Source organism: Episyrphus balteatus, chromosome 1 (genome assembly GCF_945859705.1).
Source record: "Episyrphus balteatus chromosome 1, idEpiBalt1.1, whole genome shotgun sequence".
NCBI classification, from domain to species: domain Eukaryota; kingdom Metazoa; phylum Arthropoda; class Insecta; order Diptera; family Syrphidae; genus Episyrphus; species Episyrphus balteatus.
The window spans coordinates 110635116-110656578 of NC_079134.1; positions in this window are offsets into that span (position 1 = coordinate 110635116).

Below are 21463 nucleotides of genomic sequence, written 5' to 3' on the forward strand. Positions count from 1 at the left end.
CCACCGCCTCTATTGTACGAAGAGACTTGGTGAAGATGACATGGCTACATAACACCAACAGCTACCGTCTGAAGACCGCCACAGGAGAAGCAGCAAGGGTGTACGGTGAAGTTCGTCTTACGATCCGTATGGCAGAACAAGAGTTTTCGCATGTGTTTCTGGTGGCAGACATATGTGACGAGTGCATCATTGGAATCGACTTCATGAAGGACAATGAAATCATTTTGGATATAGGTAATCAAGTCCTGAAATACAGAAATGTGGAGATCCCAATGGTCTATGGCAACGAAAATTCAACAACAATTAGAACTGTCATCAAAGAAGACATGTGCCTGCCTCCTTCTTCAGAAGTTTTTGTGTGGACGAAACTAAAGGGGAATATTGGAAGCCATCGATACCTCATGGTTGAGCCAGAAGTTGAACAAAGTTCCCAAAACATCATCATCGGGAAGACTCTTGTGGCACCAAAGAACAACATGGTACCTGTACGGATACTTAACATCAAACCGTACCCAATCAAGCTTAAGAAAGGAGAAGTTGTTGGGCAATGTGAATCTGTGGCCGCAATAACTAAGATCAACGAGGTGTATACACAGATGACTATGAACTCGGAGAAACTAAAGAAACAAATTCTCAAATCAGACAACTTGAGTCAACATCAGCTTAATGTTGCGGGAAGTCTTCTTCATGAATATGCTGATATTTTCTCTTCACCCAGCGGGCAATACGGCCGGACACAACTGGTGCAGCATCGAATCGATACAGGAGATGCTAGGCCGATTCGTCAACCAGCAAGACTTCAGGAACTGAAGCAACGGTTATGTGAAGCTCCTGTGCTGGCCTATCCGACTCCAGGCAAACAATTCATCATTGACGCGGATGCAAGTAATGTTGGAGTTGGTGCTGTTTTATCGCAAGTTCATGACGGAGAAGAAAAGGTCGTTGCCTATTTCAGCAAGGTACTCTCGAAACAAGAAAGAAACTATTGCGTGACCAGAAGGGAACTTCAAGCTCTAGTATTGGCAACAAAGCACTTCCATAAGTACATCTATGGACAGAAGTTCCTTCTTCGCACAGATCATGGTGCACTAAATTGGATTTTGAACTTCAAAAATCCAGAGGGTCAAGTAGCAAGATGGATCGAGATACTTCAGACGTATCAATGTCGGATTCAACATCGAAGAGGAAAACTGCATTCAAATGCAGACGCATTTGAATGCACGTGCAAGCAAGACTGCAAACATTGCACACGACTAGAAGAAAAGGAAGTTGTTGCTGTTAGAAGAAGGAGAGCTGATCCCATTTGCGGCTGGAGTAATGAAGAACTCAGAATGGCCCAACAGGAAGATTCGGACATCGAACCCATCCTTGCATGGAAGGAACATCAAGAGAAACCAACAACGGAAATCGATACATCCTTGTAGTGATGGACTACTTCAGCAAATGGCCTGAGGCATTTGCCATTCCAAACCAGGAAACCAAAACAGTTGTGGATAAGATTGTCTTTCATTGGGTGAGCAGGTTCGGAGTACCCATGGAACTTCATTCCGACCAAGGAAGGAACTTCGAATCTAAGATTTTTCAAGAGGTTTGCTCACTCCTTGGCATCAAGAAGACGCGAACAACACCGCTTCATCCACAATCTGATGGGATGGTTGAGCGATTTAACAGGACACTTAAGGAACACCTGTCAAAAGTAGTCAATGATAATCAACGAGACTGGGACCGACATATTCCATTATTCTTGATGGCTTATAGAAGTGCAACACATAGTTCTACTGGACATACACCATCGGAAGTCCTATTTGGCTCAACAATACGTCTGCCAAGTGAGATAAAATTTGGAAGTGTTCCAAACGAGCCACATGAAATGGATGAGTACGTAGATAACCTGAAAGGAACACTGGCTGACATTCACCAACGGACAAGGACAAATATAAAAGCGTCTTGTGACAGGATGAAAACAAGATATGACGCACGAGCGACAGCAACAGGGTTTCAAGAAGGAGAACTTGTGTGGTTTTACAATCCCCACCGACAAAAGGGACTATCACCGAAGCTACAACAAAACTGGGAAGGCCCTTACACAGTAATAACCAGAATTAACGACGTGGTTTACCGTATACAAAGAGGGGTAAGAGGCAAACTAAAGGTAGTTCATTGTGACCGTTTACATCGTTATAATAGTGAAAGAAGCAATGGAGTTGTTCGGGACGAACAATCCTCTAAATGGTTATAAAAATATCTTTTGCACAATTTTACACAGCAATACATTATTGTTTTTATTGTTTTATTTGTTTTTTATTAACTAAGACTTATTTTCTCACTATTTAATTCTAAAAAAGTTTTTGCAATTGTGTTTAAGAATGATTTTAAAGGGTTTTTGATTTTTAATTACTCTTTGGTTTTAATTCTATCACACACCAGAATGGCTCGAAAGACAGCGTTGGATTTATTTTTGACAGTTTTTTTCCACGCTTACGATATACACCTATTCCTGTACTTCTTATTCTTAGACCCTAGAAGCAGAAACACAATCACTCTTTGCCAGATGCGTCATCGCGTTACGTTGAGAAATCCTCAAAGCGCGCTTCTGTCACTTTGACTTCGTACAGCTGATTGAAACATAAAATCTGCTGTCAAATAAAAAAAACACTTACAAAATTATTGAGCCAAGTCTTTATCTTGATTTAAATGTGGAAAAAGGAAGAAGGATATTAATGTGTTTAAAAAATGCATAGAAATTTGATTATTCTTTAATCTTATAAGCCTGGTACGCTGCTCGCGCTAAATTTTAGCTTCCATACAAACTATCGAAAAATTTTATCTGAGTTAAAAACGATCCCATAGCCTGGTACGCTGCTCGCGATAAATTTTAGCCAAGATAAAATTTCCATACAAGTTATCGATAATTTGTATGGGACTTATTTTATCCTGGCTAAAATTTTTCTATAATTTGTATGGGAGCTAAAATTTAGCGCGAGCTGCGTACCAGGCTTATAGTTATAAAAACAAAACCAATCATATTATTCAGTCAAATAAGGGTTTAACCTCGGAATGAATGCTAATAGTATTTTTTTTTTGCTTAAAACCTTCGTTTTGGAATTCTATAACATACCTCAAAAGTCTAGAAAAATTTCATGTCCGCAAGTCGCGATTTCGAAGGTCAAAGCGCGAAATGGAGATTTTCAATATTAGCAAAAATAGACGATGGTATTATATACACATATTGTTGGGGTGGTTCAGGAAGAAAAAATCAATTAAATAAAATGAGTAAGTGTTGGGTTGAATAATAAGATTCTTTATTTGGGATATTATATGGGGTATTGAATTGTTCAAAAGGAAATTGAACTGAGCGCCATCTAATATTTCGTGGGCGAATCTCACCTAAACATTGCCGGCCGCCTTGCAGGATTGCTGCAAAATAACTACATGTGCGAGATAATACATATTTTAAATACACCCTATTAGGGGTTGGAGAACCTTTGAAAAGAGGGGTTCTACTCACTCTTGGCGGGAAATGTTAGTATGGGAAAGGGAAATACAATTTGGTTTCATTTGAATCATATTATTTAAGTTAAGTGTATAAATTCAATTTCAAACTAAGTTATTTCAAATACGTACAATTTCTGAAGATAAGTGCATTGGTAAATAAAATTTTTCACATAATAGATATAAAAAAATTAAATTAAAGATAATTCAAAGTGTGTTTTCTTCTTCATCGCGTAGTAGGATACAAAGCTTAACGATAGGACGTTTCAATATACCTTTTTGACTCTTAACATCTGCTACCCTAACTCTTCCGTCAGAACCTGTATTAAGTTTTACTATGCGTCCTAAAAGCCATTCGTTACATGAAACATTTTCTTCTCGGATGACGACGAGATCGTTAAGGGCTATATCGCGTTTTGAATATTTCCATTTATATCTTTTTTTGAGCTCTTTAAGATACTCTTCTTTCCATCTCAAACAGAAGTTATGATGAAGAATTTTAACTTTTTTCCATCTATTGCTTAGGCTCAAGGATGTCATATTCGGTTCCGGTGGAGCCAAAAGGGGTGCTCCTCGTAGGAAATGACCAGGAGTCAAGGGTAGTATATTGTAAAGTTTTATTCCGGGTTCACAATAAAACTTATTTAATTTCCACTTATATTTCCGTTCAAATAAGAACACACTTTATTTCAACTCAATTTACTTTTATTATTCGCTCAAACAAACACACTTTTAAATCACTTTATTTACTATTACTACTAACAATTCGCAACACTTAATTTCACTTTGTACTGTACTCTTTCACTTTCAAGATTAAACTGTATCCGGTCGGTGTCTACGCTGCCCTTTTATACCGGAATCTCGAGACTCGAGAACGTCCTCGAAGGCTCTCGTCCCTGCCTCTCGAAATTTCCTTTCCAGGAGGGGCGCTTCATACTTCCAGTCTAGTGGGATATTTTGGGATGTGTTCAGTGGGATATTTTTAGATGTGTTTAGTGGGATATTTTTCTTAATTACTAAAGGTCCGTTCACATTTCTACCTTTGCAGTAGTAGGAAGTGTGTTCAGACTTTTATCTTAAAAGTAGTTCAGTAATTCATCGTTACATTGCCCCCCTCTTAGGATTGTTCGTCCCGAACAACTCCATTGCTTCTTTCACCATTATAACGATGTAAACGGTCACAATGAACTACCTTTAGTTTGCCTCTTACCCCTCTTTGTATACGGTAAACCACGTCGTTAATTCTGGTTATTGCTGTGTAAGGGCCTTCCCAGTTTTGTTGTAGCTTCGGTGATAGTCCCTTTTGTCGGTGGGGATTGTAAAACCACACAAGTTCTCCTTCTTGAAACCCTGTTGCTGTCGCTCGTGCGTCATATCTTGTTTTCATCCTGTCACTAGACGCTTTTATATTTGTCCTTGTCCGTTGGTGAATGTCAGCCAGTGTTCCTTTCAGGTTATCTACGTACTCATCCATTTCATGTGGCTCGTTTGGAACACTTCCAAATTTTATCTCACTTTGGCAGACGTATTGTTGAGCCAAATAGGACTTCCGATGGTGTATGTCCAGTAGAACTATGTGTTGCACTTCTATAAGCCATCAAGAATAATGGAATATGTCGGTCCCAGTCTCGTTGATTATCATTGACTACTTTTGACAGGTGTTCCTTAAGTGTCCTGTTAAATCGCTCAACCATCCCATCAGATTGTGGATGAAGCGGTGTTGTTCGCGTCTTCTTGATGCCAAGGAGTGAGCAAACCTCTTGAAAAATCTTAGATTCGAAGTTCCTTCCTTGGTCGGAATGAAGTTCCATGGGTACTCCGAACCTGCTCACCCAATGAAAGACAATCTTATCCACAACTGTTTTGGTTTCCTGGTTTGGAATGGCAAATGCCTCAGGCCATTTGCTGAAGTAGTCCATCACTACAAGGATGTATCGATTTCCGTTGTTGGTTTCGGGAAAAGGACCTGCTACGTCTATTGCAATTCTCTCAAAAGGTGCACCCACATTGTACTGCTGCATCTTGCTTTTGATTTTTCTAGCTGGTCCTTTGCTAGCGGCACAAGTATCACATTTTCGGCACCACTTTTCAACGTCTTCTCTCATACGTAACCAGTAGAATTGCCTTCGTAGCTTTTCCAGCGTCTTGTTGATGCCTAAATGGCCTCCAGAAGTTCCACCGTGCATCTCTCGGAGAACATCATTTATCTTTGACCGAGGTACGACTAGCTGCATTACATAGGATTTACCATCTGCGGATTCCCACTTACGCCTGAGTAGCCCTATTTGCACATGAAGTGAGTCCCATTGTGCCCAATATGCTTTTAGAGTGGGGCTTCGGTCGGAGATGTCGGCCCATTCTGGTTTCTCTTGATGTTCCTTCCATGCAAGGATGGGTTCGATGTCCGAATCTTCCTGTTGGGCCATTCTGAGTTCTTCATTACTCCAGCCGCAAATGGGATCAGCTCTAGTTCTTCTAACAGCGACAACTTCCTTTTCTTCTAGTCGTGTGCAATGTTTGCAGTCTTGCTTGCACGGGCGCCGAGATAATGCGTCTGCATTTGAATGCAGTTTTCCTCTTCGATGTTGAATCTGACATTGATACGTCTGAAGTATCTCGATCCATCTTGCTACTTGACCCTCTGGATTTTTGAAGTTCAAAAGCCAATTTAGTGCACCATGATCTGTGCGAAGAAGGAACTTCTGTCCATAGATGTACTTATGGAAGTGCTTTGTTGCCAATACTAGAGCTAGAAGTTCCCTTCTGTGCCTACGTTCTGTAACTTAGTCGAGAACTTCTCGCATCGAAAAATTGTGAAACAAAAATTCCATACGTTTCTCTATTTGGAAAAATAACCTGTGTCTGTATCTCGATGTGAGAAGCAACCCTATAAATTTTTTATTCTATTGGAATTATTGGAAACTGTCAAAAAAAGGGAAAATATTTTTACCTTTGCCCATCAAAGGTCATATACATAGTTTTACAAAAAAATATCCCAAGGCTCGGTAGTCCGAAGGTAGGGCAGTCGGTCAGCGAGTGGAAGGTACCGAGTTCAAGTCACGGTTAGGGCATGAAATTTTTTCTTTTTTTTTTCTTTAATATTCTTTTTTTTTATTTTAAAAATTTAATTGATACAAAAATAAATAACCGTGAACACTTTTTCAGAACTAACATCTCACATTTAATACAAGAATATCAATTTTTTTTCAAATATCTTACTTTCTCGCATCCTTTTTGCTTGTGAGTAATTTTGGCAGTTCAATCGAGAAATTATTTCGATAATTTTCTTACAGACACAGTTTTATTCACATTTTTCCAGTCTTTCAAACATTTTTATTCCGAAATGTTTCAAGTCGAGAAAATTTTGTTTATAGAAACAAGCGAATGTGAGAAAATGATTTTTGTGTCGATTCACATTATTTTTGTTCCGATTTGCGTGTTTCATGCGAGAAATTTCTCGATGCGAGAGTTACAGAACGTAGGCACTGGTCACGCAATAGTTTCTTTCTAGTTTCGAGAGTACCTTGCTGAAATAGCCAACGACCTTTTCTTCTCCGTCATGAACTTGCAATAAAACAGCACCAACTCCAACATTACTTGCATCTGCGTCAATGATTTTTTGCCTGTGCCTACGTTCTGTAACTTAGTCGAAAACAACACCGCTTCATCCACAATCTGATGGGATGGTTGAGCGATTTAACAGGACACTTAAGGAACACCTGTCAAAAGTAGTCAATGATAATCAACGAGACTGGGACCGACATATTCCATTATTCTTGATGGCTTATAGAAGTGCAACACATAGTTCTACTGGACATACACCATCGGAAGTCCTATTTGGCTCAACAATACGTCTGCCAAGTGAGATAAAATTTGGAAGTGTTCCAAACGAGCCACATGAAATGGATGAGTACGTAGATAACCTGAAAGGAACACTGGCTGACATTCACCAACGGACAAGGACAAATATAAAAGCGTATTGTGACAGGATGAAAACAAGATATGACGCACGAGCGACAGCAACAGGGTTTCAAGAAGGAGAACTTGTGTGGTTTTACAATCCCCACCGACAAAAGGGACTATCACCGAAGCTACAACAAAACTGGGAAGGCCCTTACACAGTAATAACCAGAATTAACGACGTGGTTTACCGTATACAAAGAGGGGTAAGAGGCAAACTAAAGGTAGTTCATTGTGACCGTTTACATCGTTATAATAGTGAAAGAAGCAATGGAGTTGTTCGGGACGAACAATCCTAAGAGGGGGGCAATGTAACGATGAATTACTGAACTACTTTTAAGATAAAAGTCTGAACACACTACCTACTACTGCAAAGGTAGAAATGTGAACGGACCTTTAGTAATTAAGAAAAATATCCCACTGAACACATCTAAAAATATCCCACTGAACACATCTAAAAATATCCCACTGAACACATCCCAAATTATCCCACTACACTGGAAGTATGAAGTGCCTCTCCTGGAAAGGAAGTTTCGAGAGGCAGGGACGAGAGCCTTCGAGGACGTTCTTGAGTCTCGAGATTCCGGTATAAAAGGGCAGCGTAGACACCGACCGGATACAGTTTAATCTTGAAAGTGAAAGAGTACAGTACAAAGTGAAATAAAGTGTTGCGAATTGTTAGTAGCAAATAAAGTGATTTAAAAGTGTGTTTGTTTGAGCGAATAATAAAAGTAAATTGAGTTGAAATAAAGTGTGTTCTTATTTGAACGGAAATATGAGTGTAAATTAAATAAGTTTTATTGTGAACCCGAAATAAAACGTTACACTATTTATATGAATAAATTCACTTTACATATTACATTTATGTTGCAAATAAAGTGTAAGGAAAGGAAAGGGTCTCTAAATGGTTATAAAAATATCTTTTGCACAATTTTACACAGCAATACATTATTGTTTTTATTGTTTTATTTGTTTTTTATTAACTAAGACTTATTTTCTCACTATTTAATTCTAAAAAAGTTTTTGCAATTGTGTTTAAGAATGATTTTAAAGGGTTTTTGATTTTTAATTACTCTTTGGTTTTAATTCTATCACACACCAGAATGGCTCGAAAGACAGCGTTGGATTTATTTTTGACAGTTTTTTTCCACGCTTACGATATACACCTATTCCTGTACTTCTTATTCTTAGACCCTAGAAGCAGAAACACAATCACTCTTTGCCAGATGCGTCATCGCGTTACGTTGAGAAATCCTCAAAGCGCGCTTCTGTCACTTTGACTTCGTACAGCTGATTGAAACATAAAATCTGCTGTCAAATAAAAAAAACACTTACAAAATTATTGAGCCAAGTCTTTATCTTGATTTAAATGTGGAAAAAGGAAGAAGGATATTAATGTGTTTAAAAAATGCATAGAAATTTGATTATTCTTTAATCTTATAAGCCTGGTACGCTGCTCGCGCTAAATTTTAGCTTCCATACAAACTATCGAAAAATTTTATCTGAGCTAAAAACGATCCCATAGCCTGGTACGCTGCTCGCGATAAATTTTAGCCAAGATAAAATTTCCATACAAGTTATCGATAATTTGTATGGGACTTATTTTATCCTGGCTAAAATTTTTCTATAATTTGTATGGGAGCTAAAATTTAGCGCGAGCTGCGTACCAGGCTTATAGTTATAAAAACAAAACCAATCATATTATTCAGTCAAATAAGGGTTTAACCTCGGAATGAATGCTAATAGTATTTTTTTTTTGCTTAAAACCTTCGTTTTGGAATTCTATAACATACCTCAAAAGTCTAGAAAAATTTCATGTCCGCAAGTCGCGATTTCGAAGGTCAAAGCGCGAAATGGAGATTTTCAATATTAGCAAAAATAGACGATGGTATTATATACACATATTGTTGGGGTGGTTCAGGAAGAAAAAATCAATTAAATAAAATGAGTAAGTGTTGGGTTGAATAATAAGATTCTTTATTTGGGATATTATATGGGGTATTGAATTGTTCAAAAGGAAATTGAACTGAGCGCCATCTAATATTTCGTGGGCGAATCTCACCTAAACATTGCCGGCCGCCTTGCAGGATTGCTGCAAAATAACTACATGTGCGAGATAATACATATTTTAAATACACCCTATTAGGGGTTGGAGAACCTTTGAAAAGAGGGGTTCTACTCACTCTTGGCGGGAAATGTTAGTATGGGAAAGGGAAATACAATTTGGTTTCATTTGAATCATATTATTTAAGTTAAGTGTATAAATTCAATTTCAAACTAAGTTATTTCAAATACGTACAATTTCTGAAGATAAGTGCATTGGTAAATAAAATTTTTCACATAATAGATATAAAAAAATTAAATTAAAGATAATTCAAAGTGTGTTTTCTTCTTCATCGCGTAGTAGGATACAAAGCTTAACGATAGGACGTTTCAATATACCTTTTTGACTCTTAACATCTGCTACCCTAACTCTTCCGTCAGAACCTGTATTAAGTTTTACTATGCGTCCTAAAAGCCATTCGTTACATGAAACATTTTCTTCTCGGATGACGACGAGATCGTTAAGGGCTATATCGCGTTTTGAATATTTCCATTTATATCTTTTTTTGAGCTCTTTGAGATACTCTTCTTTCCATCTCAAACAGAAGTTATGATGAAGAATTTTAACTTTTTTCCATCTATTGCTTAGGCTCAAGGATGTCATATTCGGTTCCGGTGGAGCCAAAAGGGGTGCTCCTCGTAGGAAATGACCAGGAGTCAAGGGTAGTATATTGTAAAGTTTTATTCCGGGTTCACAATAAAACTTATTTAATTTCCACTTATATTTCCGTTCAAATAAGAACACACTTTATTTCAACTCAATTTACTTTTATTATTCGCTCAAACAAACACACTTTTAAATCACTTTATTTACTATTACTACTAACAATTCGCAACACTTAATTTCACTTTGTACTGTACTCTTTCACTTTCAAGATTAAACTGTATCCGGTCGGTGTCTACGCTGCCCTTTTATACCGGAATCTCGAGACTCGAGAACGTCCTCGAAGGCTCTCGTCCCTGCCTCTCGAAATTTCCTTTCCAGGAGGGGCGCTTCATACTTCCAGTCTAGTGGGATATTTTGGGATGTGTTCAGTGGGATATTTTTAGATGTGTTTAGTGGGATATTTTTCTTAATTACTAAAGGTCCGTTCACATTTCTACCTTTGCAGTAGTAGGAAGTGTGTTCAGACTTTTATCTTAAAAGTAGTTCAGTAATTCATCGTTACATTGCCCCCCTCTTAGGATTGTTCGTCCCGAACAACTCCATTGCTTCTTTCACCATTATAACGATGTAAACGGTCACAATGAACTACCTTTAGTTTGCCTCTTACCCCTCTTTGTATACGGTAAACCACGTCGTTAATTCTGGTTATTGCTGTGTAAGGGCCTTCCCAGTTTTGTTGTAGCTTCGGTGATAGTCCCTTTTGTCGGTGGGGATTGTAAAACCACACAAGTTCTCCTTCTTGAAACCCTGTTGCTGTCGCTCGTGCGTCATATCTTGTTTTCATCCTGTCACTAGACGCTTTTATATTTGTCCTTGTCCGTTGGTGAATGTCAGCCAGTGTTCCTTTCAGGTTATCTACGTACTCATCCATTTCATGTGGCTCGTTTGGAACACTTCCAAATTTTATCTCACTTTGGCAGACGTATTGTTGAGCCAAATAGGACTTCCGATGGTGTATGTCCAGTAGAACTATGTGTTGCACTTCTATAAGCCATCAAGAATAATGGAATATGTCGGTCCCAGTCTCGTTGATTATCATTGACTACTTTTGACAGGTGTTCCTTAAGTGTCCTGTTAAATCGCTCAACCATCCCATCAGATTGTGGATGAAGCGGTGTTGTTCGCGTCTTCTTGATGCCAAGGAGTGAGCAAACCTCTTGAAAAATCTTAGATTCGAAGTTCCTTCCTTGGTCGGAATGAAGTTCCATGGGTACTCCGAACCTGCTCACCCAATGAAAGACAATCTTATCCACAACTGTTTTGGTTTCCTGGTTTGGAATGGCAAATGCCTCAGGCCATTTGCTGAAGTAGTCCATCACTACAAGGATGTATCGATTTCCGTTGTTGGTTTCGGGAAAAGGACCTGCTACGTCTATTGCAATTCTCTCAAAAGGTGCACCCACATTGTACTGCTGCATCTTGCTTTTGATTTTTCTAGCTGGTCCTTTGCTAGCGGCACAAGTATCACATTTTCGGCACCACTTTTCAACGTCTTCTCTCATACGTAACCAGTAGAATTGCTGTCGTAGCTTTTCCAGCGTCTTGTTGATGCCTAAATGGCCTCCAGAAGTTCCACCGTGCATCTCTCGGAGAACATCATTTATCTTTGACCGAGGTACGACTAGCTGCATTACATAGGATTTACCATCTGCGGATTCCCACTTACGCCTGAGTAGCCCTATTTGCACATGAAGTGAGTCCCATTGTGCCCAATATGCTTTTAGAGTGGGGCTTCGGTCGGAGATGTCGGCCCATTCTGGTTTCTCTTGATGTTCCTTCCATGCAAGGATGGGTTCGATGTCCGAATCTTCCTGTTGGGCCATTCTGAGTTCTTCATTACTCCAGCCGCAAATGGGATCAGCTCTAGTTTTTCTAACAGCGACAACTTCCTTTTCTTCTAGTCGTGTGCAATGTTTGCAGTCTTGCTTGCACGGGCGCCGAGATAATGCGTCTGCATTTGAATGCAGTTTTCCTCTTCGATGTTGAATCTGACATTGATACGTCTGAAGTATCTCGATCCATCTTGCTACTTGACCCTCTGGATTTTTGAAGTTCAAAAGCCAATTTAGTGCACCATGATCTGTGCGAAGAAGGAACTTCTGTCCATAGATGTACTTATGGAAGTGCTTTGTTGCCAATACTAGAGCTAGAAGTTCCCTTCTGTGCCTACGTTCTGTAACTTAGTCGAGAACTTCTCGCATCGAAAAATTGTGAAACAAAAATTCCATACGTTTCTCTATTTGGAAAAATAACCTGTGTCTGTATCTCGATGTGAGAAGCAACCCTATAAATTTTTTATTCTATTGGAATTATTGGAAACTGTCAAAAAAAGGGAAAATATTTTTACCTTTGCCCATCAAAGGTCATATACATAGTTTTACAAAAAAATATCCCAAGGCTCGGTAGTCCGAAGGTAGGGCAGTCGGTCAGCGAGTGGAAGGTACCGAGTTCAAGTCACGGTTAGGGCATGAAATTTTTTCTTTTTTTTTTCTTTAATATTCTTTTTTTTTATTTTAAAAATTTAATTGATACAAAAATAAATAACCGTGAACACTTTTTCAGAACTAACATCTCACATTTAATACAAGAATATCAATTTTTTTTCAAATATCTTACTTTCTCGCATCCTTTTTGCTTGTGAGTAATTTTGGCAGTTCAATCGAGAAATTATTTCGATAATTTTCTTACAGACACAGTTTTATTCACATTTTTCCAGTCTTTCAAACATTTTTATTCCGAAATGTTTCAAGTCGAGAAAATTTTGTTTATAGAAACAAGCGAATGTGAGAAAATGATTTTTGTGTCGATTCACATTATTTTTGTTCCGATTTGCGTGTTTCATGCGAGAAATTTCTCGATGCGAGAGTTACAGAACGTAGGCACTGGTCACGCAATAGTTTCTTTCTAGTTTCGAGAGTACCTTGCTGAAATAGCCAACGACCTTTTCTTCTCCGTCATGAACTTGCAATAAAACAGCACCAACTCCAACATTACTTGCATCTGCGTCAATGATTTTTTGCCTGTGCCTACGTTCTGTAACTTAGTCGAAAACTTCTCGCATCGAAAAATTTTAAAACAAAAATTCCATACGTTTCTCTATTTGGAAAAATAACCTGTGTCTGTATCTCGATGTGAGAAGCAACCCTGTAAATTTTGTATTCCATTGGAATTATTGGAAACTGTCAAAAAAAGGGAAAATATTTGTACCTTTGGCCATCAAAGGTCATATAGACATAGTTTTACAATAAATATTTCAAGGATCGGTAGGCCGAAGGTAGAGCAGTCGGTCAGCGAGTGGAGGGTACCAAGTTCAAGTCGCAGTTAGGGCATGTAATTTTTTCTTTTTTTTTTCTTTAATATTCTTTTTTTTTTATTTTAAAAATTTAAGTGATATAAAAATAAATTTCCGTGAACACTTTTACTCACATTTAATGCAAGATTATCAAATTTTTTTCAAATATCTTACTTTCTCGCATCCTTTTTGCTTGTGAGTAATTTTGGCAGTTCAATCGAGAAATTATCTCGATAATTTTCTTACAGACACAGTTTTATTCACATTTTTCCAGTCAAGCATTTTGATTCAGAAATGTTTCAAGGCGAGAAAAATTTGTTTATAGAAACAAACGAATGTGAGAAAATGATTTCTGTGCCGATTCAAATTATTTTTGTTCCGATTTGAGTGTTTCATGCGAGAAATTTCTCGATGCGAGAGTTACAGAACGTAGGCACTGGAGTCGGATAGGCCAGCACAGGAGCTTCACATAACCGCAGCTTCAGTTCCTGAAAGCTTTTCTCACACTCACCTGACCATTTAAAGGGTTTACCCTTCTCCGTAAGTTGGTGCAAGCTTTTGGCGATTCTCGCAAAATCCTTCACAAATCGTCGATATAGTACGTTGCCAGACCGAGGAAACTCCGAAGTTGATGCTTGTCCTGAGGGGTTGGCCAGTTCTTCACAGTGTCAACTTTTTCAGGATCAGTCTTCACTCCTTGGGATGAGATGATATGCCCCAAATATTTAACCTCGGTCTTGAAAAGTGCACATTTCTTTGGATTCAACTTAAGATGTGCTTCTCGTAGCCTCTCGAATACAGCCTTTAGGTTTTCACAATGGTCATCAAATGTTTTTCCGTAAACGATGACATCATCCAAATAGACTAGGCAAGATTTCCAGGTTAATCCATTCAAAACGCACTCCATCAAGCGCTCAAAAGTAGCTGGGGCATTACATAGCCCAAACGGCATGACATTAAACTGCCACAGACCATTTCCTGTGGAGAAAGCCGTCTTTTCTCGATCTTCTGGATGGATTTCTACCTGCCAGTAGCCACTCTTCAAGTCCAAAGTCGAAAACCATTGTGCTCCTTCCATTGCATCTAGAGTATCGCTGATTCTTGGCAGTGGGTAGCTGTCTTTCTTCGTCACATCATTCAGCCTGCGGTAGTCGACACAAAATCGAGTGCTTCCATCTTTCTTTTTGACGAGAACTACCGGTGATGCCCAAGGGCTTTTGGAATTTTCGATCAGCCCATCTTTCTTCATTGTCGATATCATTTCTTCAACTTCACCTTGTTTGGCCAAGGGGAGACGTCTTGCTGGTTGACGAATCGGCCTAGCATCTCCTGTATCGATTCGATGCTGCACCAGTTGTGTTCGGCCGTACTGCCCGCTGGGTGAAGAGAAGATATCAGCATATTCGTGAAGAAGCCTTCCCGCAACATTAATCTGATGTTGACTCAAGTTGTCTGATTTAAGAATTTGAGTCTTTAGTTTCTCCCAGTTCATAGTCATCTGTGTGTCCGCCTCGTTGATCTTAGTTATTGCGGACACAGATTCGCATTGCCCAACAACTTCTCCTTTCTTAAGCTTTATTGGGTACGGTTTGATGTTAAGTATCCGTACAGGTACCATGTTGTTCTTTGGTGCCACAAGAGTCTTCCCGATGATGACGTTTTGGGAACTTTGCTCAACTTCTGGCTCAACCATGAGGTATCGATGGCTTCCAATATTACCCTTTAGTTTCGTCCACACAAAAACTTCTGAAGAAGGAGGCAGGCACATGTCTTCTTTGATGACAGTTCTAATTGTTGTTGAATTTTCGTTGCCATAGACCATTGGGATCTCCACATTTCTGTATTTCAGGACTTGATTACCTATATCCTGTCCTATGTCCTGTCTTGTTACAGTTCCAGCATCGAGCAGCTCCGTCTCGCTGGTTTCTTTGGAATGCGAGTTTTTGACAAGAGCATTCCTCCACTGCAACTTCTCTTACCCGATGAACGCCTTGAGAAGCCTGTTCTGCTGCTTCCATAGTCAGTGCAAACGCTAATGCTTCAGGAAGGGAACGTTTTCCAGCTGTTCGAATTGCTCGCTGAAGATTTATATCAGATACAGCACGTACAAAGGCTTCTGTCGCAAACTGATTGATAATGTCGTCTCCTGCTGTCGGATATGCCAGATGAGCCAACCTTTCAATATCTGCTTGAAGTTGTTGCAGAGTTTCTCCTCTTTTCTGGACTCTTGTACGCGGAAGACTTCCTGCATATGGCCATCTCCGAAGCGTTTTTCAATGACCTGGACAAGAGCGTCAAAGTTACCATTCTTTTCTGGTGGTAAAGTTTGTAACAACTCAGCAGCAGGACCTCTAAGAGCAAGAGTCAGCGCTATACATTTGTCTTCGTCATCCCAGCCATTTGTTGTGGCAGCTGCCTCAAACTGTTTCTTGTAGATCGACCAAGAACTTTGTCCATCAAAGGTTGGTGGATGCATTTCTTTCTTCTTTAAATACTCACCAGAACTTTCTCGCACCTTAATTTTTCGAACCTTGTCAAGTTCTTCGGTAAAACTTTGCATTTTAACTTCCATTCCTTTCACTTTGTCATCGAATTTTATTTCTACTTTCTCGAATTTTTCTTCAACTTTCTCGAACTTTTCTTGAGATTGTTTTTCAACACCTTTGATGGAATCATCAAGAGCAACGAACTTGTTCTCGATAGCATCAAGCTTACCTTCGATGAGGTTTTTCTGTTCATCTAGAAGGTTCTTTTGGGTTTCGAGAAGATTCTTCTGTTCATTCTTTTGCTCTGTGCGTTGTTGTTCCATTTGTTCTCTCTGTTCTTTGCGTTGTGTCTCAATTTGTTCGAGAAGATTCTTCTGTTCATCCTTTTGTTCTTTACGTTGTTGTTCCATTTGATCTTTCTGTTCTTCAAATTTTGCAAGGAGAACAACCATCATGGATGACATATCGAAACTACCCAAGTAACAATTTAGCTTTCATAAGGGTCAATGCAAGCTATTTTTTGACTTGTTTAAGAAGAAGGACAAGTCTTATGCAAATCATTTTGGCGCACATATTACCGAATTTCCCCAAGACCTTCCTCCACAGGCAATCCACAAGCTGATAGCTTGTGACGAACAGCGTAAAACGACCTTATGCAGGCCTTTTTACAAAACCATGAAACATTTTAGGGAAACTATAGCTTCGCTTAGGAAACTATCATTTGCATTGGATGTTATAATAAGGCCTTATGGAGGTTGTTATAAGATGTTGCATGTATGAATAAAAAAAAAAAGATTTTATTGATTTTTTTTCTTTTAATTTTTTTCTATTTTGTTTTTTCTTCTTTTTTGGCCATGTCAATGCTTTTCCTGTCGTTCTGAAATGGGAAGAATTTTATTTTAATTGAAAAAGAACACATTTTTTTTTTATTTCACAAATGGCCCCACCAGGAATCGATCCCACGTACCTCTGCATATAAAAATGCAATGGTTTTTTCTAAAGTGTTACAAACATTGCATATCTGCAGGATAAAAGCTTTGCATACTTATTGGTGAAAAACATTGCATACTTGAGAGATGCAAACATTGCATACTCACAAGAACCTCTTGGAACAGGTCTTATGAAAGCCTTCTGTCACTTGAAAATAGAAGGCTTCTTTAAAATGGTTCAAACAGGTCTTATGAAGGTCTTCTTTAACTTATATTTACAAGGCTTTTTCTAAACACTTCCAGATGGCCTTAAGGAGACCTCCTTTGTTTCCAAAATGGATGATTTGCGTAAGTAAGCCTTAAACTAAACTTATACAAACTATAGCTTGCCGAATCGAAGAAAATGGACCTTATGCAAGTAAAATTGTTACTTGGGTAGTACTTACTCGTTCTTCTATCATTTCAACTTAGAATTGAAATGTATCCAAATCTTCGTTTTTCTGGGTTAAATAATCCTGTAGACGAATAATGAGATCATTTTTCGATCCAGCAGTAGGAAGGCCTCGCTTAGTTAATTCCGCCTTCAGCTCAGTCAAACTTAACTGATTTAGTGTTTTACCCATTTTAACTTTTCAAAACGAGAGCACTTTTACTTATTTCAAAATGTCTTACACTTTGTTTATTGTTAAAACACACGCGAACTTTTTATTCGCGAAATTATCTGATTCGCATAAATAAATAAGTTTTATCCCACCAATGTAAAGTTTTATTCCGGGTTCACAATAAAACTTATTTAATTTCCACTTATATTTCCGTTCAAATAGGAACACACTTTATTTCAACTCAATTTACTTTTATTATTCGCTCAAACAAACACACTTTTAAATCACTTTATTTGCTACTAACAATTCGCAACACTTTATTTCACTTTGTACTGTACTCTTTCACTTTCAAGATTAAACTCTATCCGGTCGGTGTCTACGCTGCCCTTTTATACCGGAATCTCGAGACTCGAGAACGTCCTCGAAGGCTCTCGTCCCTGCCTCTCGAAATTTCCTTTCCAGGAGGGGCGCTTCATACTTCCAGTCTAGTGGGATATTTTGGGATGTGTTCGGTGGGATATTTTGGGATGTGTTCAGAGGGTAGTTTCTTAATTACTAAAGGTCCGTTCACATTTCTACCTTTGCAATAGTAGGTAGTGTGTTCAGACTTTTATCTTAAAAGTAGTTCAGTAATTCATCGTTACAATATTGTAACGTTTTATTTCGGGTTCACAATAAAACTTATTTAATTTACACTTATATTTCCGTTCAAATAAGAACACACTTTATTTCAACTCAATTTACTTTTATTATTCGCTCAAACAAACACACTTTTAAATCACTTTATTTACTATTACTACTAACAATTCGCAAGACTTAATTTCACTTTGTACTGTTCTCTTTCACTTTCAAGATTAAACTGTATCCGGTCGGTGTCTACGCTGCCCTTTTATACCGGAATCTCGAGACTCGAGAACGTCCTCGAAGGCTCTCGTCCCTGCCTCTCGAAACTTCCTTTCCAGGAGGGGCACTTCATACTTCCAGTCTAGTGGGATATTTTGGGATGTGTTCAGTGGGATATTTTTAGATGTGTTCAGTGGGATATTTTTAGATGTGTTTAGTGGGATATTTTTCTTAATTACTAAAGGTCCGTTCACATTTCTACCTTTGCAGTAGTAGGTAGTGTGTTCAGACTTTTGTCTTAAAAGTAGTTCAGTAATTCATCGTTACATTGCCCCCCTCTTAGGATTGTTCGTCCCGAACAACTCCATTGCTTCTTTCACCATTATAACGATGTAAACGGTCACAATGAACTACCTTTAGTTTGCCTCTTACCCCTCTTTGTATACGGTAAACCACGTCGTTAATTCTGGTTATTGCTGTGTAAGGGCCTTCCCAGTTTTGTTGTAGCTTCGGTGATAGTCCCTTTTGTCGGTGGGGATTGTAAAACCACACAAGTTCTCCTTCTTGAAACCCTGTTGCTGTCGCTCGTGCGTCATATCTTGTTTTCATCCTGTAACTAGACGCTTTTATATTTGTCCTTGTCCGTTGGTGAATGTCAGCCAGTGTTCCTTTCAGGTTATCTACGTACTCATCCATTTCATGTGGCTCGTTTGGAACACTTCCAAATTTTATCTCACTTGGCAGACGTATTGTTGAGCCAAATAGGACTTCCGATGGTGTATGTCCAGTAGAACTATGTGTTGCACTTCTATAAGCCATCAAGAATAATGGAATATGTCGGTCCCAGTCTCGTTGATTATCATTGACTACTTTTGACAGGTGTTCCTTAAGTGTCCTGTTAAATCGCTCAACCATCCCATCAGATTGTGGATGAAGCGGTGTTGTTCGCGTCTTCTTGATGCCAAGGAGTGAGCAAACCTCTTGAAAAATCTTAGATTCGAAGTTCCTTCCTTGGTCGGAATGAAGTTCCATGGGTACTCCGAACCTGCTCACCCAATGAAAGACAATCTTATCCACAACTGTTTTGGTTTCCTGGTTTGGAATGGCAAATGCCTCAGGCCATTTGCTGAAGTAGTCCATCACTACAAGGATGTATCGATTTCCGTTGTTGGTTTCGGGAAAAGGACCTGCTACGTCTATTGCAATTCTCTCAAAAGGTGCACCCACATTGTACTGCTGCATCTTGCTTTTGATTTTTCTAGCTGGTCCTTTGCTAGCGGCACAAGTATCACATTTTCGGCACCACTTTTCAACGTCTTCTCTCATACGTAACCAGTAGAATTGCTGTCGTAGCTTTTCCAGCGTCTTGTTGATGCCTAAATGGCCTCCAGAAGTTCCACCGTGCATCTCTCGGAGAACATCATTTACCTTTGACTGAGGTACGACTAGCTGCATTACATAGGATTTACCATCTGCGGATTCCCACTTACGCCTGAGTAGCCCTATTTGCACATGAAGTGAGTCCCATTGTGCCCAATATGCTTTTAGAGTGGGGCTTCGGTCGGAGATGTCGGCCCATTCTGGTTTCTCTTGATGTTCCTTCCATGCAAGGATGGGTTCGATGTCCGAATCTTCCTGTTGGGCCATTCTGAGTTCTTCATTACTCCAGCCGCAAATGGGATCAACTCTAGTTCTTCTAACAGCGACAACTTCCTTTTCTTCTAGTCGTGTGCAATGTTTGCAGTCTTGCTTGCACGGGCGCCGAGATAATGCGTCTGCATTTGAATGCAGTTTTCCTCTTCGATGTTGAATCTGACATTAATACGTCTGAAGTATCTCGATCCATCTTGCTACTTGACCCTCTGGATTTTTGAAGTTCAAAAGCCAATTTAGTGCACCATGATCTGTGCGAAGAAGGAACTTCTGTCCATAGATGTACTTATGGAAGTGCTTTGTTGCCAATACTAGAGCTAGAAGTTCCCTTCTGGTCACGCAATAGTTTCTTTCTAGTTTCGAGAGTACCTTGCTGAAATAGCCAACGACCTTTTCTTCTCCGTCATGAACTTGCGATAAAACAGCACCAACTCCAACATTACTTGCATCTGCGTCAATGAAGAATTGTTTGCCTGGAGTCGGATAGGCCAGCACAGGAGCTTCACATAACCGCAGCTTCAGTTCCTGAAAGCTTTTCTCACACTCACCTGACCATTTAAAGGGTTTACCCTTCTCCGTAAGTTGGTGCAAGCTTTTGGCGATTCTCGCAAAATCCTTCACAAATCGTCGATATAGTACGTTGCCAGACCGAGGAAACTCCGAAGTTGATGCTTGTCCTGAGGGGTTGGCCAGTTCTTCACAGTGTCAACTTTTTCAGGATCAGTCTTCACTCCTTGGGATGAGATGATATGCCCCAAATATTTAACCTCGGTCTTGAAAAGTGCACATTTCTTTGGATTCAACTTAAGATGTGCTTCTCGTAGCCTCTCGAATACAGCCTTTAGGTTTTCACAATGGTCATCAAATGTTTTTCCGTAAACGATGACATCATCCAAATAGACTAGGCAAGATTTCCAGATTAATCCATTTAAAACGCACTCCATTAAGCGCTCAAAAGTAGCTGGGGCATTACATAGCCCAAACGGCATGACATTAAACTGCCACAGACCATTTCCTGTGGAGAAAGCCGTCTTCTCCCGATCTTCTGGATGGATTTCTACCTGCCAGTAGCCACTCTTCAAATTTGTATTTGTATTTGTATTTATTAAAATAAAATATAACTTAATATTAAGATTATACATCTTTTAGTTAATTAAGCCTTGTGAATTGGAAAATTATACAATTATATTAACATTAACATGAAAAAATCAAAATTTAGAAAGAAGCGATAGTAAAAAGAGAAAATAGAAAGAGAGAGAGAGAGAAAAAAAAATTAAAAAAAAAAGAAAGAGAAAAAGAGATAGAGAAGAATAGAAAAGCAATTTTAATTAAAAAAAAGTTAAGTTAAAATGACACCCGCGCAAGTAGCAAAGAACCATAAGACAGTTTGAACCTTAAATCGTTCGGAAGTTCATTTATCTACATGTATCAATTTT